The 24,283-nt window shown below is 38.8% G+C and overlaps 1 long non-coding RNA gene across 1 annotated transcript; it reads left to right on the top strand.

Annotated features, from left to right (window-relative positions):
• The first annotated feature begins 41 nt into the window (after positions 1 to 41).
• LOC135364470 (uncharacterized) lies at positions 42 to 24,283 on the top strand. Its single transcript, XR_010411641.1, has 3 exons — positions 42 to 462; positions 2,179 to 2,343; positions 24,171 to 24,283. It is a non-coding gene; the product is annotated as an uncharacterized LOC135364470 (long non-coding RNA).

Here is a 24,283-nt window from a genome sequence, read left to right as displayed (position 1 = left end):
GGCGGTTCGAACCAATAAGACCACAGTTCGTGCGCAGGCGCACTGGCCCAAACCGGAAACTGCTCTTTTGACTGCTCTAGAACATAGATGCATCCTGGGAGTTGTGGTTCCGGCCAGGAACTCAACGAAAACAGTACTGAGCACCAAGGGACCAAAAGAGTGCTCCATGGGCGCGCACACAAATCCCCTTCGTTTATTTTTTCTCCCACCAAGAGCGGAAGCAGTTTAGATCAGAAGAGTCAGGGGCCCGCCCCAGCTTGGGGACGCTTTTTCCGGTCTCTATGGATACGGGCTACACACCTTGGGCGGAAGCCAAAATTTAGGGATTTAGGCTGGATCGTGTTTCTGCCAACCGCCAATATATTGTTAGGCGTCGTCTGTGAAAGCTTCCGAAATAAATCCGAAAGCATTAGCCAAGTCTTGTGCAAAACAGTAGCGTTTGCCTTTTATTGCCTTGTTAAGGTAAGGTATTATGATTTATGCCCTACTCCTCAAAAACAAATGTGAACCCACTCAGAATACATACAATTCAGAATGATTTGTAAAATGTTTTTAATGTAATAGCAGGTCAGAAACTATTTCAGCATTAAATACTGCGTCCATTTCCCAGAGTGAGTGATTTTCTACCTTTGAGGTTTCAACGGAGCTCTAACTTCTTAGAAATCAAAGAATGGTTTGGTTACATACTATTTCTATAAGAAAAGGAAGTACAAGCCCTCAACCCCCCATCCAAAAGTTCGGTTTTTCACTAACCAAAGGATTTACAAAGAGGAAATTTTCGCTTTTCCAAAATGGTAATTGTTCTTTGCCTTTCGCCTGAGCTTGAGAAAGGCTTCCTAAGAACGCGCTGTATTTTCGGATAGCTGGGTGAAACCTGGATGAAAATTGGTTGGCGTATAAAAATGTTTTCCTCACGTTCAGCTCTAAGATGAATTTATCACCCTCTGAACAGGTTATTGCCTTAATTGTAAAAACTCTTGTTAATGATTAGAGAAAATCCATAAGCTTTCAAGAACGCTTATGTGCATACCTTGTTTGTCCTTCCCTTGATCCACAACAAGAGAAAACAAAGAATTCTGGAAAAAGCTGCACAGATCTCATATCAAAAGGCCTAGAGTCTAATGTATGAGGGAAACACCCCTCCCCCCAAAAATAGAGAACTCTTCAACCCTGGAAATGTAAATCCTAGAATTGATTAAAGTTACTAAAATCACAAAAAGCATGAATAAGATGATCTTAATACTAGTATTTTAGGCCACCCAGTTAAGCTTGCAAGAGATAAAATTAAATTATAGAAATTAAATGTAAAGGACGAAATTCCCTTCAAGGAGTAATTCACATTGAAAATATAAATTACCTTTTTTTAAGTTTGCAGTAATTTGTAAAGATATAGCAATAATGACTTCTATTTTTCCAGACGTAAAGACATAAAGCTTTTGAGATTGAAATCAAGGAAGACATTCATACACTTCCACAGCACATCAGAAACAAAACACAGGCACCTTTGGATAGCAAATTTGACCCAGTATACCAACTCAAATAGCGAAAAGATGAGAAGAACAAGAGCCTCAGGCTTAATAAAAGGTCTGCTAAAGGTGACAGAGCTATATAAGAAAGATAATTTAAAAAGAGATTGTTCGAAGATCTCAAATCTTTTCTCAAATCATCCTCTTAATGATTTGCTTTGACAAAGTGCTTTACTCTAAGAAACTTCCTCTGGAACAGTACTTTATGTGCTAAAACATGTGAGAGAGAATGTTCTCATTTTCCCACCAAGATTTTACCTCTCATTCTCTGTCACCTTGATCCCATTCCCAGATCACTATTGCCAATTCCTGATGCTTTCAATGATAAAATAAACCACATTATTTCCCCAAAATGCTCACACCTTCTCAGCTGTTGAGGATATTGCCACCATACTTCCCATACATGTCCGATGTCTATGCTGGCTTCACCCACGTCCCTTACCTAAATGTCACCATTAAATGTTCCAAAGCAGATTTCTCAGGCCTCTGTCCCAGGCTGTACTTCAGTTAGTAATCCTTATATATATTATCCTATGACTAGCTATCCAAAAACCCAGGAGAATTCTGTAAAATTCTGTATCCTCCAGTGTCAGCTGTGGGATCTTTAGAATCTCTGCTCTCTCCATTCTTATCGTGTCACACTTCCCCACAGGAGAGTGTAGTTTTTCATCTTCTGCAGCACCAGGACAAGAGTTCCTTCTACCCCTACACCCCATACTAGTCACCAGTGACACAACAGTGCCCTGTGGCACAGCTAGTCTGATGTAGTCATCTCTACAATTATCAGATGCTGTTGACAAGGAGAACGCATCACTGGGTGAGTAATATTCATAATCTAGTTGCCGCCATCCTGGAATGAGGCTTCGGTGACATTACAGTATGTTGCTGAAATGGTAATATTGGACTTGTTCTAGGAACAGACTTAGCTTCCATTGTGATATGCAAGTCAATAGCCAATGGGAGTTGAAGATGTATCTAAAACAACAAGCAAATGAAGGTGCAGCTTTCAAATTCTAAAGGGTAAAAAAATAAAAAAAAAAAGCACTCTGGACTCCATTGTGAACTTAAACTTGAGTCCACAACTGGTTTTTGTTACTTCTATAAAGAGAAGAGGAATTATTCCATTCATTATTTTTCTAATCAGAACAATTGCTATTTTCAAGAAGAAAAAAAAAGCCAAATTATCTGCTAGAGAAAACCAAATTAGTAGTCTTCTTTGAGAGAATTGTTTCTATGACTTTCCCCCAAAAGATTAAAAAGGGAAATCAGCTTCATTACTACAAAATACTTAAAGGCCTCTAAACTCTTCTTTTCTCTGCCAATATCTATAAGCTTTTGAGGGGCGCCTGGGTGGCTCAGTTGTTAAGCATCAGCCTTCAGATTATGAAGGTCATGATCCCAGGGTCCTGGGATCGAGCTCCGCATCGAGCCCCACATCGGGCTCCCTGATCAGCAGGGAGCCTGCTTCTCCCTCTCCCTCTACTGTTCCCCCTACTTGTGCTCCTCTCTCATTGTGAAATAAACAAATAAAATCTTAAAAAAAAAAAATTTGAAATATAAACATTAGAACTGAAGGAAAAATCTGGACAATATAGAAGTCGGACCATAAAAAAAGATAAAGCAAAAGAAAAAGCAAGGAATGAATGTCAAATCAGTCCCTGTGACTATCTCATATATATGTTGTAGGAGAGGAGAAACTCTTATCCTCTTATGTTCCATGGCTGGCCTATGGGATCCCAGAATGGCTGAATGGATAAAAACAAGACCTGCTATGTACTGCCTACAAGAGACTCATTTCAACTTAAAAAAAAAAGATTTTATTTATTTATTTATTTATTTATTTATTTATTTATCATGACCTGAGCCCAAGGCAGACACTTAACCATCTGAGCCACATGGGTACCCCTTTTCTCCACATTCTTGATAGGATTTGTTAGCTCCTGTATTTTTTTTTTTTAAAGATTTTATTTATTTATTCATGAGAGACAGAGACAGAGAGAGAGAGGCAGAGGGAGAAGCAGGCTCCCAAGGAGCAGGAAGCCCGATGCGGGACTCGATCCCAGGACCCTGAGATCATGACCCGAGCCGAAGGCAGACGCCCAACCATCTGAGCCACCCAGGCGCCCAGCTCCTGTATTTTTTATAATAACCATCCTAACAGGTGTGAGGTTATATAAGTTTTTATTTACATTTCCCTGAAGATTAGTGATGTTGAGATTTTTATGTATTTGTTGGATATTTGTATGTTTTCTTTGGAAAAATGTATATTCGGGTCCTTTGGCCATTTTGAAATTGGGTTACTTTTTTTTAGGAGTTCCTTCTATATTTTGGATATTAACCACTTATCAGATATGTGGTTTCCAATATTTTATGCCATTTCATAGGTTTCCTTTTCATTTTGTTGTTGATGGTTTCATTTGCTGAGCGGAGCTTTTTAATTTGAGGTAGTGGACTTGCTTATTATTTTTGCTTTTGTTGCCTTTGCTTTTGGTGTCAAATCCAAACATTCATTGCCAAGACCAATGTCAAGGAGCTTATTCTCTATGTTCTCTTCCTAGGAATTCTATGATTTCAGGTCTTATGGTCAAGTCTTTAATACATTTGGAGTTGATTTTTGTATATCATATGAGATAATGGTCCAATTTCATTCCTTTGCATATTGATATCTAATTTTTCCAACACCATTTATTAAAGAGACTATCCTTTTCTCGTTGTATATCCTTGGCTTCTTTGTCAAAAATTAATTTACCATATGCATGGGGGTTTTTCTCTGCTCTCTATTCTACTCTTTTGATTATTGTGTCTCTTTTATGCCAAAACTATACAATACTATATAGCTTTATAATATAGTTTGAAATCAGGAAGCATGATCCCTCCAGCTTTGTTTTTCTTCCTCAAGATTGTTTGGCTATTCAGTGTCTTTTGTGATTCCTTATAAACTTTAAGATTGTTTTTCTAATCCTGTGGAAAATGTCATTGAAAATTTGATAGAGGGGTGCCTGGGTGGCTCAGTCGATTAAGCATCTGCCTTCAGCTCAGTTCATGATCCCAGGGTCCTGGGTTCGAGCCCCACGTCGGGCTCCTTGCTCATTGGGGAGCCTGTTTCTCCCTCTCCCTCTACCTCTCCCTCTGCCTCTCCTTCTCTCTTAAATAAATAAATAAAATCTTAAAAGAATTTTGATAGAGATTACATTTAATCTGCAGATCACTTTGGATAGTATGCACATTTTAACAATATTAATTCTTCCAATCCATAAGCATGAAATATCTTTCCATTTATTTCTGTCTTCTTCAATTTTTTTCATCAATACCTTATAGTTTTCAACATACAGAACTTTTACCTCCTTGGTTAAATTTATTCCTACGTGGGGATGCCTGGGTGGTTCAGTCCGTTAAGCATCTGCCTTTGGCTCCAGTCATGATCCTGGGGTCCTAGGATCAAGTCTCATGTCAGCTCCTTGCTCCATGGGGAGCCTGCTTCTTCCTCTCCCTCTGCCTGCCATTCCCCCTGCTTGTGTTGTCTCTCTCCTCTCTCTCCTTCTCTTTCTGACAAATAAATAAATAAAATCTTTTAAAAAAAATTTATCCCTAAGTGTTTTATTATTTTTGATGCTATAGTAAATGAGATTTTTTTATTTGTCTCCCAGATAGTTTATCATTAATGTATAAAAATGCAATTGATTTTTGTATACTGATTTTTTATCCTGTAAATTTGCTGAATTCATTAATTAGTTCTAGCAGATTTTGTCTGATCTTAGAGGAAAAGCTTTCAGCTTTTTTACCATTGAGTGTGATGTTAGCTGTGGGCTTGATACAATGGCCTTTATTATGATGAAGTACATACCTTCTATACCAAGTTTATTGAGAGTTTTGTCAAACGTTTTTCCTGCATCTATTGAGACAATCATATGATTTTTATCGTTCACTTTATTAATGTAGTATATCACATTGATTGATTTATGGATGTTGAACCATTCTTGTATCTATAGAATAAATCCTACTTGATCATGGAATTTGATCCTTTCAATGTACTGTCAAATTTGGTTTGCTAGTATTTGTTCAGGATTTTTGCCTCTATGTTCTTTAGTGATGTGGGCCTCTAATTTTCTTTTCTTTCTTTTTTTTTTTAAGATTTTATTTATTTATTTGACAGAGAAAGAGAGAGAGAACAAGTATGCAGAGTGACAGGCAGAGGGAGGAGAACCAGGCTTCCCACCGAGCAGGGAGCCCAATGCAGGGCTCAGTCTCAGGACCCCGGGATCATGACCTCAGGCAGATGCTTAACCTACTGAGCCACCCAGGTGCCCCATGCCTCTAATTTTCTTTTCATGCAGTGCCCTTGTCTGTTTTTTTTGTTTTTGTTTTTGTTTTAAGATTTTATTTATTTGCGAGAGAGAGAATGAGAGACAGAGAACATGAGAGGGAGGAGGGTCAGAGGAAGAAGCAGACTCCCTGCTGAGCAGTGAGCCCCATGCGGGACTCGATCCCGGGACTCCAGGATCATGACCCGAGCCGAAGGCAGTCGCTTAACCAACTGAGCCACCCGGGCGCCCCCCTTGTCTGGTTTTGGTATCAAAGTAATGCTGGCTGCATCAAATGAGGGAAGTGTTTCCTCCCGTATTTTTTGGAAGATTTTGAGAAGGATTGGTATTATTCTTCTTTAAATGTTTGGTAGAATAGGGCGCCTGGGTGGCTCAGTTGGTTGAGCGACTGCCTTCGGCTCAGGTCATGATCCTGGAGTCCCGGGATCGAGTCCCGCATCGGGCTCCCTGCTCGGCAGGGAGTCTGCTTCTCCCTCTGACCCTCCCCCCTCTCATGTGCTTTCTCTCTCTCTCAAATAAATAAATAAAATCTTTTTAAATAAATAAATAAATAAATAAAAAATGTTTGGTAGAATGCACCAGTAAAGCCATCTCACCCTGGACTTTTGTTTATTGGGAGGTATTTGATTACAGATTCGATCTCCTTACTAATAATTGATCTCTTCAGATTTTCTATTTCTTTATGATTCAGTCTTGGTAGGTTGTATATTTCTAGGAATTTATCCATTTCTTCTAGGTTGTCTAATTTGTTGACATATAATTGTTCATACCAGTCTTTTATGATCCTTCATATTTGTTTGGTATCAGTTGTAACTTCTCCACTTTTATTTGTAATTTTATTTGTTTGCATTCTCTTTCTGTTTTTTTGGTAAATCTAGCTAAAAGTTTGTGTATCTTGTTTATCTTTTCCAAAAAACAAAAAAAAAACAGCTCTCAGTTTCATTTACCTTTTCTATTGTCTTTTTAGTCCCTATTTATTTTCACTGTGATCTTTATTGTTTTCTTCCTTCTACTAGCTTTGATCTTCATTTGTGCTTCCTTTTCTAGTGCCTTAAAGTGTAAAGTTAGATTGTTTAATTGAGATCTTTCTTTTTCTTAATGTAGGCATTTATCACTATGAACTTCCTTCTTAGAACTGCTTTTGCTGCATCCCATAAGTTTTAGTAAGTTTATTTCCATTTTCATTTGTCTCAAGATATTTTTTTATTTCTCTTTAGATTTATTTGACCCATGGATTACTCAGTAGCATATAGTCTAATCTCCACATATTAGGTTAATTATTCAGTTTTCTTCTTGTAATTGATTTGCAGTTTTATACCATTATTATCAGAAAAGATGTTTGACATCATTTAAATCTTCTTGAAGTTATTAAGACTTTTTTTGTGGGGGCACCTGGGTGGCTCAGTCGTTAGGCATCTGCCTTTGGTTCAGGTCATGATCCCAGGGTCCTGGAATCGAGCCCCACATCAGGCTCGCTGCTCAGCGGGGAGCCTGCTTCTCCCTCTCCCACTCCCCCTGCTTGTATTCCCTCTCTTGCTGTCTCTCTCTGTCAAATAAGTAAATAAAATCTTTAAAAAAATAAATACTTGTTTTGTGGCCTAAAACAAAATCTATCCTGGAGAATGTTCCATATGTGCTGGAGAAGACTGTATATTCCACTGCTACTCAATGAAATGTTCTGTAAAATGCCTGTTAGATCCATTGATCAAATATGTAGTTTAAATCCAATGTTTCCATATTGATTTTCTGTCTGCATGCTCTATCCATTGTTAAAAATGGGGTTTTGAAGTTCCCTACTATTATTATATTGCTGTCTATTTTTCCCTATCAATCTGTTAACATTTGCTTTATATATTTAAGTTCTCCTATGTTGGGAGCATAAATATTTATTATGTTATATAATCTTGATGAATTGACCCCTTTATATAATGGCTTTTGTCTCTTGTTACTGTCTTTGACTTAAAGTCTGTTTTCTGTTGTAAGTATAGTTAACTCTGCTTTCTTTAGGTTTTCATTTGCATGGACTATCTTTTTCCATCTCTTCACTTTCAGGCTGTGTGTCTTTAAAGCTGAAATGAGGGGCACCTGGGTGGCTAAGTTGGTTGAGCGTCGAACTCTTGATTTCTGCTCAGGTCATGATCTCAACCCCTGAGTTGGGCTCTGCACTCAGTAGGGAGTCTGCTTGAGATTCTCTCTCTCTCCCTCTTGCTCTGCCCCTCCTCCTGCTCATGTTCTCTCTCTTTTAAATAAATAAATAAATAAATAAATAAATAAATAAATAAATAAAATCTTTTTTTTTAAGTTGAAATGAGTCTCTTGTAGGCAGTACATAGCAGGTCTTGTTTTTATCCATTCAGCCATTCTGTCTTTTGATTGGAGAATCTAATCCATTTACATTTAAAGTAATTATTGAAAGATATGAACTTACTATTACCATTTTGTCCATTGTTTTCTGGTTGTTTTGTATTTCTTTTATTTTGTTTGTCCCTTCCTTCATGTTTTAATGATTTTCTTTTTTTCTTTTTTTATTGAAGTATAGTTGACACACAATGTTATGTGAGTTTTCAGGTGTACATGTGGTATAATTATTTTCTATGGTGGTATGCTCTGAGTCATTTCTCTTTATCTTTTGTGTTTTTACTATAGGTTTTTGCTTTGTGGTTATCATGTGGCTTACATAAAACTCTTATCTTTATAAGAGTCTATTTTATAGCTGATAACAACTTAACTTCAAACACATGCAAAAGCTCTACATTATTATACACTCTCCCCATTTTGTGAAACCCATGCTGTGTCACAATTTACATCTTTATCCATTTGCAAATTTTTGTAGTATGGTTATTGTTAATACTTTTGTCTTTTAATAATCCAACTAGAGTATAAGAAATTTATCCACAACAATTATAACATTAGAGTATTCTGAATTTAACTCTACAGTTGATCTTTGAACAACATGGGAGTTAGAGACACCAAGTCCTCATGCAGGCAAATATCCATGTATAATTTTTTACTTCAACAAATGAACTACTAATAGCATACTATTAACTGAAAACCTTTCCAATAACATAAACAGTCAATTAAACACATATTTGTATGTTATATGTATTATATAATCTATTATAATAACTAAGCTAGAGAAAGGAAATGCTTTTAAGAAAATCATGAGGAACAGAAAATACATTTATGGTACTGTACTGTATTTATTGAAAAAATCCACTTATAAATGGATCTGTACAATTCAACCCATGCTGTTCAAGGGTCAACTATATATTTACTTTTACCACTTAGTGTTATACTTTTGTATGTTTTCCTGTTACTAGTTAGGATCCTTTTAATTCAGCTTAAAGAGCTCCTTTTAACATTTCTTGTAAGGCTGGCCTAGTGGTGACGAACTCCTTCAGCTTTTGTTTGTCTGGAAAACTTTATAACTACTTTGATTCTGAAGGACAACTTTGCTAGGTAAAGTATTTTTGGTTGGCAGTTTTTTCTTTCAACACTTTGAATGTATCATGCCATTGTCTTCTGACTTGCAAAGTTTCTGCTGAAAAATCTACTGATATTCTCATGGGGGCTCCATTGTTCCTAAAAACTTGCTTTTCTCTTGCTGCTTTTAAGATTCTCTCATCTTTAACTTTAGACAGTTTCATTGTAATGTCAGTTGGTGTGGGTCTCTTTGGTTTATCTTTTTGGAATGCTCTGGATCTGGATGTCTGTGTCTTTCTCCAGATTAAAGAAGTTTTTAGCCATTATTTCTTTGAATAAGCTTTCTGCCTTTTTCTGTGTCTTTCTCCTGGGAGACCTATAATGTATATACAGGTCTGCTTGATGCTATCTCATAAGTTCTTTAAAGAATCTTTACCTTTTTTTCATTCCTTTTTCTTTTTGCTTTTCTGACTGGATGAATTCCACTGCCCTGCCTTCTAGTTTGCTGATCCTTTTCTTCTGTTCGATGTAGTCTTCTGTCAAACCCCTCCACTGAAATTTCCAGTTCAGTTATTGTATTCTTCAGCTCTATATTTTTTTTAAGCTTATTTATTTTTTTAGTAATCTCTACACCCATCATGGGGCTTGAACTCATGACCCCAAGATCAAGAATCACATGCTCTTCTGACTAAGCCAGCCAGGCACCCATGTTTGGTACTTTTTAATATTTTCAAACTCTTTGTTAAAATTCTCACTTTGATCATGCATTACGCTCCTGACCTTGATGAGCATCTTTATCACCATTATTTTGAACTCTCAACCAGTAAAACACTTATCTCTGTGTCATTTACATATTTTTCTGGAAATTTATCTCTTTTTTTTATAACATATTTCTTTGTTTCTTCATTTTCCTTCACTCTCTGTGTTGATTTCTGCACCTTAGATAAAACAGCCACCTCTTCCAGTTTTGTTTTGTTTTTTTTTAAAGATTTTATTTATTCATTTGAGAGACAGAGAGAGAGCATGAGCAGGGAGAGAGGCAGAGGGAGAGGGAGAAGCAGGCTCCTCGCTGAACCAGGAGCCCGATGTGGGGCTCGATCCCAGGACTCTGGGATCATGACCTGAGTCGAAGGCAGACGCTTAACCGACTGAGCCACCCAGGCGCCCCCCTCTTCCAGTTTTGACAGAGTGGTACCATGTAGGACATCAAACTTGTCAATCAGCCCAGCCTGAGCTCCTGGTGTCTCCCAAACCTTTGTGATTATTCAAGCCACCTTCTTTGTTCTTAGTGGCTTCCAATAGTTGAGAGTGTGCCAAGACCCATCAGTGTCCCAAAGGGAAGGATCTCATTCAGTACCTAGATAAGGACTGATTGGAAGCCAGACCCTCAGGCAGCAGTTAGAAAAGTATGCAGTTAATCCCCCTCCAGGAAGAAACTAGAAGGATGTTTCTGTTTGCTCCTTCTGCCCTGGGCCCAGGTCTAAAGTTACAAGGACGTGCTCTTGTACCCATCAAGAACCACTTCTTCTTTGCTGTTGTCCTATGGGACTCATGAATGGAAGTCCCACTGGCTAAGAGAGACAGGTGATCCAGAAACCTTTCCTTTGGGCAACAGCTGCAAAAGCTGGAGCATAGTGTATACAGTCACTCAAAGGAGATACTGGCAACTTGGAGTAATCTGGAGAGGGATAGTGGGGGAGGCATCCACCAGTTTCCTTGGTCCCTAAGGAAGTCACAGTCAGCCCCTAGATGTGTGCTAAATTAGAAGCCTGACCCTCAGGAAGAGGTTTTCAAAGTACAAAAATGGACCCCTTTCAGGGAAATGTTGATATATGAACATTTCTGCCTACTCTCTCTGCTCTGAGCCTAGGGGGATAGCCATTTTGTGAGTACTGAATGCCAGTTAACAACTGCTTCTTTGTTTGCTATACTCCTGTGGGTCTTGTGGATGCAAGCCTCATTGGCTTTCAGAGCTAGGTGTTTTGGGAGCCTATCCCTTAGGTGGAAATCTTAAAAGTTGGGGTACTAAATGTGAAGTCCAAATCCTTTGCTCCTCGCAGAGAATCTGGGAGTTGGGAGTTCCCTCCCAATTGTATGATGCCCTGCTGGGGGTGGTATTTATGGTGAGTGTGTTTCACCCTTTCCTACACATTCTGATATGGATATATTCTCATTCACCCAATGTGTAGGTAGTCTATGGGTTTCTTTCAGAGGTATTGCTCTGTGTGTAGCTATGTACTTGGTGTGTCCATGACAGGAGGGGAGTTCAGGAGCCTTCCAGTTCAAATGAGTTTTGACAAAGGTATACACTCATGGAAGCATCACTTCAATCAAAATATAGAATGTTTCCAGGGGCGCCTGAGTGGCTCAGTTGGTTAAGCATCTGCCTTCAGATTAGGTCATGATCCCAGCGTCCTGGGATTGAGCCCCACATTGGGCTCCCTGCTCAGCGGGAAGCTTGCTTCTCCCTCTCCCCACTGCTCATGCTCTCTCTCTCACTATCTCTCTCGCGCGCTCAAATAGATAAATAAGTAAAATCTTAAAAAATATTTTTTAAAAATTTTTTTAAATATTGAAAGTTCCGGGCGCCTGGGTGGCTCAGTCGTTAAGCGTCTGCCTTCGGCTCGGGTCATGATCCCAGGGTCCTGGGATCGAGCCCCGCGTCGGGCTCCCTGCCCGGCGGGAAGCCTGCTTCTCACTCTCCCACTCCCCCTGCTTGTGTTCCTGCTCTCGCGATCTCTTTCTCTGTCAAATAAATAAATAAAATCTTAAAAAAAAAAAATTGAAAGTTCCCAACACCCCCCCAAAATTCCCTCATGGAAACTCCAAACTCCCTTTGGAGTTCAATAGCCCCCTCCCAAGCCTGGCCCCAGGCAAGCACTGATCTTCTGTCACTGCAGATTAGTTTTGCCTCTTCTAGAATCCAAATCAATGGAATTGTTGCAATATGTCCTCCTTTGAGTCTGGCTTCTTTCTCTCAGCATAATGTTTTTGTTTTGTTTTGTTTAATTGAAAGATTTTATTTATTTATTTGACAGAGAGACAGAAAGAGAGCCCAAGCAGAGGGGGAGCGGCAGGCAGAGGGAGATCTGGGATCATGACCTGAACCAAAGGTAGACACCTAACTGACTGAGCCACCCAGGTGCCCCTCAGCATAATATTTTTCAGATTCATTCATGTTACTGCACATATCAGTAGTTCATTCCTTTCTATTGCTAAGTAGTGTGCATATACCACAGTTTCATCTATTCACTCATTGATGAATTTATGGGTAATTTCCAGTTCTTGATTGCTATGAATAAAGCTGCTATGAACATTCATGTATAAATCTTTGAGAAGACATATGTTTTCATTTCTTTTGGGTTAATACCTAGGAGTGAAATAGTTGGGTTATATGGTAACTTTATATTTAAACTCATGTTTATGAGAAACTGCCAAATTGTTTCTCAACATAATTGAATCATTTTACACTCTCACCAGCAATGTATGAGATTCCTAGTTGCTCCACATCCTTGACAACACTTGGTTTGGTCAGATATTTTTATTTTAGCTGTTCTAGTGGCTATGTTAGTATTAGCTTATTGTAATTTGCCTTTCTCTGATGACAAATGATGTTGAAACTTTTTCATGTGCTTATTGGCCATTCTTATATTTTCTTTTTTTTTTAATTTTTTTTATTAACATATAATGTATTATTTGTTTCAAGGGTACAGGTCTATGATTCATCAGTCTTACACAATTCACAGTGCTCACCATAGTACTTACCCTCTGAAATGTCCATTACCCAGCCACCCCATCCCGCTCACCCCCCTCCACTCCAGCAACCCTCAGTTTGTTTCCTGAGATGAAGAGTCTCTTATGGTTTGTCTCCCTCTCTGGTTTCATCTTGTTTCATTTTTCCCTACCTTCCCCTAAGATCCTCTGTCTTGTTTCTCAAATTGCTCATATCAGTGAGATCATATGATACTTGTATTTCTCTGATCGACTTATTTTGCTTAGCATAATACCCTCTAGTTCCATCCACATTGTTGCAAATGGCAAGGTTTCATTTTTTTTGATGGCTACATAATATCCCATTGTATATATATATACCACATCTTCTTTATCCATTCATCTGTTGATGGACATCTAGGCTCTTTCCATAGTTTGGCTATTGTGGACATTGCTGCTATAAACACTGGGGTGCATGTGCCCCTTTGGATCACTACATTTGTATCTTTGGGGTAAATACCCAGTAGTGCAATTGCTGGGTCGTAGGGTAGCTCTATTTTCAACTTTTTGAGGAACCTCCATACTGTTCTCCAGAGTGGCTGCACCAGCTTGTGTTCCCACCAACAGTGTAGGAGGGTTCCCTTTTCTCCGCACCCTCGCCAACATCTGTCGCTTCCTGACTTGTTAATTTTAGCCATTCTAACTGGTGTGAGGTGGTTTCTCATTGATGTTTTGATTTGGATTTCCCTGATGCTGAGCGATGTTGAGCACTTTTTCATGTGTCAGCCATTTGGTTGTCTTCTTTGCAGAAATGTCTGTTCATGTCTTCTGCCCATTTCTTGATTGGATTCTTTGTTCTTTGGGTGTTGAGTTTGATAAGTTCTTTATAGATTTTGGATACTAGCCATTTCTCTGATATGTCATTTGCAAATATCTTCTCCCATTTTGTCGGTTGTCTTTTGGTTTTGTTGACTGTTTCCCTTGCTGTGCAAAAACTTCTTATCTTGAGGAAGTCCCAATAGTTCATTTTTGCCCTTGCTTCCCCTGCCTTCACCGATGTTTCTAGGAAGAAGTTGCTGTAGCTGAGGTTGAAGAGATTGCTGCCTGTGTTCTCCTCAAGGATTTTGATGGATTCCTGTCTCACATTTAGGTCTTTCAAGCATTTGGAGTCTATTTTTGTGTGTGGTGTAAGGAAATGGTCCAGTTTCATTCTTCTGCATGTGGCTGTCCAATTTTCCCAACACCATTTGTTGAAGAGACTGTCTTTTTTCCATTGGACAATTCTTTTCCTGCTTTGTCGAAGATGAGTTGACCATAGAGTTGAGGGTCCATTTCTGGGTTCTCTGTTCTGTTCCATTGATCTATGTGTCTGTTTTTGTGCCAGTACCATACTGTCTTGATGATTACAGCTTTGTAATAGAGCTTGAAGTCCAGAATTGTGATACCACCAGCTTTGCTTTTCTTTTTCAACATTCCTCTGGCTATTCGGGGTCTTTTCTGGTTCCATACAAATTTTAGGATTATTTGTTCCATTTCTTTGAAAAAAGTTGATCGTATTTGGATAAGGATTACATTAAATGTGTAGATTGCTCTAGGTAGCATAGACATTTTCAAAATATTTGTTCTTCCAATCCATGAGCATGGAACGTTTTTCCATTTCTTTGTGTCTTCCTCAATTTCTTTCATGAGTATTCTATAGTTTTCTGAGTACAGATCTTTTGCCTTTTTGGTTAGATTTATTCCTAGGTATCTTATGGTTTTGGGTGCAACTGTAAATGGGATCGACTCCTTAATTTCTCTTTCCTCTGGGATGCCTGGGTGGCTCAGTCAGTTAAGCAGCTGCCTTCGGCTCAGATCATGGTCCCGGGGTCCTGGGATCGAGTCCCACATCAGGCTCCTTGCTCAGCGGGGAGCCTGCTTCTCCCTCTGCCTCTTCCTCTCCCCCTGCTTGTGCTCTGTCTCTCTCTCTCTCTGACAAATAAATAAAATCTTAAAAAAAAAATTTTCTCTTTCTTCTGTCTTGTTGTTGGTGTACAGCATTCTCATATTTTCTTTTGTAATATGTCTATTCCAATTTTTTGCCTATTTTTTAAAGTGAATTGTTTCCCTTCTTATTGATTTGTAAGAGTTCTTTACATATTCTTGCATAGAAGTCCTTTGTGAGAATAAAAAACAAGCAGGAAATATTTTTTAAGAACTTCAGGGTTATAGGGGGCACCTGGATGGCTCAGTCAGTTAAGTGTCTGACTCTTGGTTTCGGCTTAGGTCATGATCTCATGAGTCATGAGATCAAGCCCCAATTCGGGCTCCACATTCAGTGGGATCTGCTTGAGATTCTCTCCCTTTGCCCCTTCTCCCACTCATGTGTGCTTGCTCTCTCTGTCTCTCTCTCTCTCTCAAATAAATAATCTTTAAAAAAAAAGAACCTCAGAGTTACATATTTCAAAGTTACAAAGAGTTGTTTTCATTTAGTCTCTTATTTGCTTTGAGAATAGAAATAGAAACACAAATGTTTACATTACTTTAAAAACAGAGAATAAAAAAGCTCTGTGTTAAAAAACTACAAATACTAAGAAAAAAACAGGAAATAGAGGTGAAAATCAATAAAGAAGAAAGTATTTTCAAAAGGATTTAGAAGCACCTGTTAGTAAAAATCTGTCGGCTTTTTATTAAGCAAAAATTCAAGACAGCGTCTGTTCTACTTAGTGACTACTTAAGCAGTCACCCACACAGAGAAAACTGTGAGCCAAAAAGAAAAAAAAAAAAGCACATTTGTTGTGCTAAACTTTGAGGTCCATAATATAAAGAGGTTTATTAACCTTGAATTATTTTGATGATGTACAGTTAAACTCAGAACTTAAAACCAAGTGTTCAAGATAATTTGATAAGAATTCGCTCATGAAGTTACCCAGGATGAATTCCTGAGCCCTTGGGGTTACAATTTAGTGAAGAGACAATTTGTAGAAATAAATTCCAAGAACTGGCAGGCATTTACTGTGGAGCAAATGGACTGATCTCAAATCGAATTACAATGAATGTGACCAAATAGTCACTGAGGATGGGGCTGTGGGATTGGGGTGCTCTCACATTGTTTCTCTGATTTTTTCCCTTTTCTGTTTCTTTTATAAATAAAAGCACACTTGGCTCTGGCAAAAACAAAACAAAACACACCATAATCCCTATAGAAAAAGTGCCTAGACCACTGAAAGTCTTATCACCTCCTCTCAACTTTTCTTTGTTTAATATTTTCATATGCCTTGGGTGTCATCAGCCAAGTTTAGCCAACCCTGGCATACTACTGACAGGTCGCAAACAAATGTAGAATAGAAGAGGAAAGGGAAGAAAGAATAAAGAGAGAAAGAAAGAAAAAAGAAAAGCTGAATGTGGTACAAGGTAGCTGCCTCAGGTAGCTATCAAGACAAGCAAGCCACACACTTTTAAAAGATAGAATTGCTTTTTCTTCCCAAGCAAATGAAAGAAATAGGTGAGAGGTTATCAAATGTACAAAATTAACATTGGAGAGCTTGTTAAGAATGATGATTCACAAACACTATCTCCAGAGATTCTAATTCATTAACTCTCTGGAAGACCCCAGATACATATTTACCAGTCAGATTCCACACACGCTTGGTCTCATGGACCTATGTCCTGTGCCTTGACACAGGGCTCTGTGCTCAAAAGGACTCTTCACTTGGGTTTAATGCTCTCTTGCAGCTGTTGAAATTCTTACCTTTTGAACAAGAGACCTTCCCCCCGGCAGTGTTCATTTTACGATATGTCTTGAAAATTATGTAACTGGTCCTGTCCCCATGGACCACACTTTGGAAAACAATACAATAGGGGTTAGATCTTAGGCTTCAAGCTTTCACTACTGAAACTATTCAGGCAATTATCTATAGGTATATTGGATTTTAAGTGTGATAGATACCCAGCATCTGAGTAAAACCACTTTACACAATTTCTACTTGGCACTTTTGGATCCAGGGTTCCTAAGTGGGATTGTTTCAAGAGGTAGAGCCCAGGGAGAGAAGTAGCCATCATTACAGGAAGCAAACTCTTGGGGGCAGTTGTTACAGGAATTGGAAATTATTTGTGCAAGGAAGGGAGAAAAAAAAAAATAGAGACCTCGGGGCGCCTGGGTGGCTCAGTTGGTTAAGTGACTGCCTTCGGCTCAGGTCATGATCCTGGAGTCCCGGGATCGAATCCCGCATCGGGCTCCCTGCTCGGCAGGGAGTCTGCTTCTCCCTCTGACCCTCCCCCCTCTCATGCTCTCTCTCTCTCTCTCATTCTCTCTCTCAAATAAATAAATGAAATCTTTAAAAAAAAAATAGAGACCTCAAAAACAATACGTGGGGAAAATATCACTCTCAGGCATTTGAAGGGAGACAAAATCAACCCAACAAAGGTAAAGAGATAACCCTAAAATTCAATTATCTAAAGAAAATTTTGGTCATTATAAGCTAGAAATAGCTGAAGACCTAATTTGACTAACCCTTTCAGCAGTAGAGGTCAGTGGGTGGAGATGGGGACTTCAAGAAAATGTTTTGTCAGTTTGTAACAGTATTTTGTGGAAGAACTGGGACCGAAAGCTTTAGGACAGCTAATCAAAGGTTCCCATTTCCCTATGCATTGTTTATCATTTGTAAAGCATCAACATTGCACATTCCATGGGGTAAAAAACAGAACCATAACAATGAGTCAGTTCCATCCCAGGCTAAAAAATAGAATCATTATAGGGGCGCCTGGGTGACTCAGTCGGTTAAACATCTGCCTTCAGTTCAGGTCATGAACCCAGGGTCCTGGAATTGATCCCTGTGTGAGGGCTCCACGCTCAGCAGGGAGCCTGCTTCTCCCTCTTCTTCTGCGCCTCCCCCCAAATAAATAAATAAAATCTTAAAAAAAAAAATAGAATCTGGGGCGCCTGGGTGGCTCAGTTGGTTAAGCGACTGCCTTCAGCTCAGGTCATGATCCTGGAGTCCCGGGATCGAGTCCTGCATCGGGCTCCCTGCTCAGCAGCGAGTCTGCTTCTCCTTCTGACCCTCCTCCCTCTCATGCTCTCTATCTCATTCTCTCTCTCAAATAAATAAATAAAATCTTTAAAAAAAAAAAACAGAATCAGTATACATGCTGGTTAAATCTAAGAGGCAAACTGCTTTTGCCGCTGTAATTCAACTTGAATATACTCATCTCAACAGTTGAAACAGAATACCCAGGCTTAGGAGTCTTGCTATCCTTACAGTAGAACAAGAAGAGAAAAGCTGTTATTAGCTTTACCCAGAATGGCAGCTGGTTATGCAACATTTCTTATGATTGCTCATTTTCATTCACGCTTAAGTGGCTTCGGGAAGGTATAAGTCATCATGATCTTCACCATCATTATCACCAATGCCACATCTATGTAATAATTATAATAATAGTAGCTAACATATGTAGAATATATACTATGTGCTAAGCATTTTCTGAGTTATTTATACATATATTAACTTATGACATAGTACTATCGTTATCTCCATTTTACAGATGAGGAAACTGATGCACAAAGAGGTTAAGTGACTTGTTTGAGGTCACACAGCTATTATGTAGCAGAGCTAAGATTCAAACACAGGGACTATGACTACATTACCCAACCACTTAACCACTAGACAATGTAGAAAAGAGAGCTTAATGAAGCAAGGCAAACAAAATTGCTCTTAACATTTTTGGGGTTATGAATTCCTTTGAGAATCTATATCCCTCGGAAAAATAAATATATACACCACATCTTTACAAACTGCCTTTGTTCCTCCAAGACCATCAATTTACCTTTATGACTCAATCTCAGGCTAAAAATGCCTACTCCAGACACTAATCAAAATTGTAAAATAGCTGTCATTACCAAAGACAAAAAAATTTTTTTAAATCTAATGGCTCTGTGAAGTGTAGACTCAGAGCAATAATAAAACTGTAAGCCTTACACTTGTATCTGTACCATGTCATCAAATCCAAGAACCGGCTATTTTTAAATAACAAACTTTTTTTTTTTCAAAGATTTTATTTATTTTTAATAGTTTTTTTTAAAGATTTTATTTATTTATTTGACAGAGAGATACACAGCAAGAGAGGGAACACAAGCAGGGGGAGTGGGAGAGGGAGAAGCAGGCTTCCTGCTAAGCAGGAAGCCTGATGCTGGGATCGATCCCAGGACCCTGGGATCATGACCTGAGCTGAAGGCAGATGCTTAACAACTGAGCCACCCAGGCGCCCCAGATTTTATTTATTTATTTGTCAGAGAGAGAGAGAGAAAGAACACGAGCAGGGGGTAGGGGCAGAGAAAGAGAAGCAGACTTCCCGCTGATCAAGCACCCTGACCTGGGACTCAATCTCAGGACCCCGGGATCATGACCCGAGCCAAAGGCAGACGCTGAACCAACTGAGCCACCCAGGTGCCCCTTTAAATAACAAACTTTAAAGCTTTTCATCAACTGCCAAACTATTTCAAGATGAAAGAACAAATCACTGTAATTTCCAGCATGTAACATGATGCTTACCTGTACTGAGTGCTCAACAAATGTTGATAGAGAAGTTCAAAAGGGAGAAAAGGAATGTAAAGGTACCCTAATGTTCTTTAGTAGTGTAGTAATTGTGATTCCAAAATATCATTCAACTTCTGTTTCTTAATTTTTTATCTTTTAAGTACTCTCTACACCCAATGTGGGGCTGGAACTCACAACCCAGAGAACGAGAGTCACATGTTCTACCAGCTGAGACAACCAGGTGCCCCTCAACTGCTTTTTAATAGCATTCACCCATTCAATCATTTATATAACAAGATTCGTTGAATATTTGTTATGTAATAAAAACCATGGTAGGCATCAAGGGTATGAATTTAAAAGGCACTGTGGAACAAACACACCAAAAATGTGAAATACGTGAAATGCAAGTTGTCACATGATGAACAAAAACTAGCAATTAGAGAAACACATAAAGGAATATATAAAGGTTAAAAGCAAAATCTATATAGATGTTACAAATTTGGTGAGGGAGCATCAATATTTGCCTTTACTTCCCAGGTTCTTTCTTTCCTCTGTCCACACCCACACCTTGACAACTCATTCTCAAAATTATTTGAGTTCCTCTCCAATAAACTTCTTAGTTTCATAATTTTATTGCTTTTCATCAGTTCATTCATTCATTATATATTAAATGTGGCATTTCAAAATAGCTGGTGTTCATTTAAATTTAGCCAATTAAGAAACAAGTTAAACAATGGATCGTGGATCACCACATCAAAAACCAATGATGTATTATATGGTGACTAACATAACATAATAAAATTAAAAAAAAAAAAAAAGAAAGAAACAAGTTAGAAAACAACCCACAACAGTTTAGGAAAGTGAGACTCCTACTCAGGACATATAAGAAAATCACCTTAGAACATACCAGAGTAATAAGAAAACAAGCTCAAATGAAGACAGTTTGGGTGTCCATCATGCCAACTGGACATATGTCCCAGTAGAAACAGGTGATCAATTTGGCCTGTTAAGACATTTGGTTATAGAAAGTCCAGATCAATGATTTCAGAAGATCTTGTTAACACCAGAAGCAAACAATGGGAGACCACTTAAAACTCTTACTGATGATGCTAAGAGCAGTTGTTTATACTATGTAGAGCTATGGATCATTCTGTTTTACTTGACACTCCCTGTCTTAAAACCATTTTTCAAACTATACTGATGCATGCTTTTCAAGCCTGGGTTCAATCACAGGAAAGCTCTAACTAGCACAACAGACTAATGAGCAGACATTTTATAAATAGCATCTCTAAGAGTTCATAATGCTACTCCATTCAGAAGCAACTTAGCTCTAGAGAATGCTGTCATATGGCTATATCAGCATCCTTTCTCTGCCCCAATTTCATTAATAACTACAATTATGCTTTGGTCATTTCAACAACTCTGAGCCTTTGTCAGGCCTTACCCCTATTACGTGTCTTCATATCTTCTTCTTGGGCTACTGCAGTAGGTTCCTAATTGGTCTCTGACATCAATCTCACCACCCTCTAAATCATTCTATACACTGCTACCAACACTGACCTTCAAATTGAACTAAGTTCAAGTGGCGCCTGGGTGGCTCAGTTGGTTAAGCACTTAACTTTTTATTTTGGCTCAGGTCATGATCTCAGGGTCGTGAGATTTAGCCCAGTGTCAGGCTTTGTGCTCAGCACGAGTCTGCTTGTCCTTCTCCCTCTGCTCCTCCCCCTGGTCTCCTCTCTCTCTCTCTCAAATAAATAAATAAAATCTTAAAAAAAAAAAAAAAAGAACTAGGGCGCCTGGGTGGCTCAGATGGTTAAGCGTCTGCCTTCGGCTCAGGTCATGATCCCAGGGTCCTGGGATCGAGTCCTGCATCGGGCTCTCTGCTCCTTGGGAGCCTGCTTCTCCCTCTGCCTCTCTCTGTGTCTCTCATGAATAAATAAATAAAATCTTTAAAAAAAAAAAAAAAGAACTAATATTGAAAACTTCAGAGTTTCAAAGTCCATATTCCCTTAAGCAGAAAGCCAAGGCCCTCCACAGTCTGTCCCTAATTTACTATTCCAGAAAATTGCTCACATCATTCCAGATAACATGTACTACCATCCAGCCAAACCAATTATTTACCATTCCCAGAATATGTCCTCCAATCTCTGCCTCTCTGTCTCTCATTCCCTTGGAAAACCTTCACTTCTTACTAATGTACTAAGAAGTCCTTTCTAATACTGCAACTAAAAATGGGCATTCTTTCTGCAGTTTTACTCACCTTATTAAAAGCTAATTAATAAATTTTATGGTATGTGTTTTACCACAATTTAAAAATGGTTTAAATTAAAACACACATACACACAAAATTAATAACCTTCAAGTTTAGCAAGTTGACAGAGCAGATAACCTGAAAATTCTCTTGTGATAAACACCTAGAACTGCTGAATAAATTCAAAAGCTTTGTTTTAAATGTAAAGCTGAATACTCAAGAAAGAAAGTTAAATTGTCAGGTTTCAGAAACACAAAGGGAATGAAAACCACTGTAGGGGTGCCTGAGTGGCTCAGTCGTTAAGCATCTGCCTTGGGCTCAGGTCATGATCCCAGGGTCCTGGGATCAAGTACCACGTCGGGCTCCCTGCTCAACAAGGGGTCTGCTTCTCCCTCTCCCTCTCCCTCTGCCACTCCCCCGATTGTGCTCTTTCGCTCTCAAATAAATAAGTAATTTAAAAATCTTTTTAAAAAAAGAAAGAAAAAAAGAAAAAGAAAGCCACTTAGTAAATGTGAATTAAAGCTTCATTTGCCCCTGAAGATAGGGAACAGGGGAAAGAAAAAAGCCATCACTGAAGAATTAATAACCTTGTAATAACCATGTTAGCCTAGGATTTAAATGTAGAACAATATTATTGAGGTGAAAAAATAAGTATTTTAAAATTATAAACTCTCTAAAAGAAAAAATGTAAGAAAGAACAAGAATAAATGAAACAAGAACAAGTAGAAATGCAAAACAAATTTCTAAAAATTATAAATAAAAATTTAGTGAATAAATTGAACAGTAGATTAGTTATAACTAAAGAGAAAAATCAAGAGACTGGCTGGATTAACCCAGAACCCAAAGGTCATCACAGAATGAGAGAGAAAAAAATTGAGATTTAGAGAAAAGAGGAAAATATGTTCACTATAATTTAATAATAGGTGATCTAGGAGAAAAGGGAGAAGGGGAAATAGGAGTAGAGTAGGAGGACCCCAGGCTCACCTCATCCCATGAATACAACTAGATAACTACCAAATCATCTTAAGTACTCCAGAAATTGACCTGCAGACAAGCAGAACAAAATCCACAACTAAAGGTAGTGAAGAGATGTAATATTACTCAGCCATCAAAAAGAATGAAATCTTGCCATGTGCAAAGACATGGAAGGAACTAGAGGGTATAATGCTAAGCAAAATAAGTCAGTCAGAGGAAGACAAATACCATATGATTTCACTTATATGTGGAATTTAAGAAACAAAACAGATGAACATAGGGGAAGGGAAGGAAAAATAAAATAAGATGAAAATAGAAAGGCAAACCATAAGAGACACTGAACTCCAAGAAACAGAGGGTTGCTGGAGGGGAGGTAGGTGGGGGGGGGTTGGGGTAGTTGGGTGATGGGCATTAAGGAGGGCATTTAATGTAATGAGAACTGGGTGTAATATGCAACTGATGAATCACTAAATTCTAATAATACAGAATATGTTAACTAAACTGAATTTAAATAAAGAATTAAGGGGCACCTGGGTGGCTCAGTTGTTTAAGCATCTGCCCTCGGCTTGAGCCATGATCCCGGGGTCCTGAGATCGAGTCCCACATCGGGTTCCCTGCTTGTCGGGGAGCCTGCTTCTCCCTCTCCCTCTACCCCTCCTCCTTGCTTGTGCTCTCTCTCTCTCTCACTCTCTCTCTCAAATAAATAAAGTATTTTTTAAAAAAATAAAGAGGGGCACCTGGGTGGCTCAGTCAGTTAAGTGGCTGCCTTTGGCTCAGGTCATGACCCCAGGGTCCTGGGATCGAGCCCCACATTGGGCTCCCTGCTCAACGAGGAGCCTGCTTCTCACTCTCCCACTCTCCCTACTTGTGTTCCCTCTTTCGCTGTCTCTCTCTGTCAAATAAATAAATAAAATCTTTTAAAAAAAAATTAAAAAAAAAATAAAGAAAGAGGGGTGCCTGGGTGGCTCAGTCTTTAAGCATCTGCCTTTGGCTCAGGTCATTATCCCAGGGTCCTGGGGTCGAACACCACATCGGGCTCCCTGCCCCACAGGAAGCTTGCTTCTCGCTCTCCCACTCCCCTGCTTGTGTTCCCTCTCTCACTGTGTCTCTCTCTCTCAAATAAATAAATAAGATCTTTAAAAAAAAATTTTTTTAAAGACAGAAAGAATTTAAAAAATAAATAAATAAAAGTAATGAAGAGGCCACATGGAAGAAGGTAGGAAGTGCAGAGACACGATTTGGGAGAGAAACAGATTGTGGCCACTGCAGTAAGAAGGGGCCTGTGGCCTCAGAAAAGGGTGAGAAACAAACTAGCATACAGGGAAGCACATGGGAAAACAAATCCCCATAGCAATTGTCTTGTAAAATGAAAGGGCCCAAATTTTGTGAGTTCTTACAGTCAGTGGGACTTAAAGTCTGGAGTTTTAAAGGTCAGTATGCTTGACTCTAGGAGAGCTCAGAGGCCATTGGGACTGCTCTTGGAGAGAAGACAAGCAAACAACTCATGGACATACAGCATGGAAACTGATCTGAAGAATGCCTGGGGCACGCAGGAGTGAGGTT

This window comes from Mirounga angustirostris, unplaced genomic scaffold (assembly GCF_029215605.1).
Source record: "Mirounga angustirostris isolate CCGP_5_RB_7025 unplaced genomic scaffold, mMirAng1.0.hap1 SCAF_5, whole genome shotgun sequence".
NCBI lineage: Eukaryota > Metazoa > Chordata > Mammalia > Carnivora > Phocidae > Mirounga > Mirounga angustirostris.
Note: the sequence above shows the minus strand (reverse complement) of the source record. Positions and strands in the feature narration are given on the sequence as shown.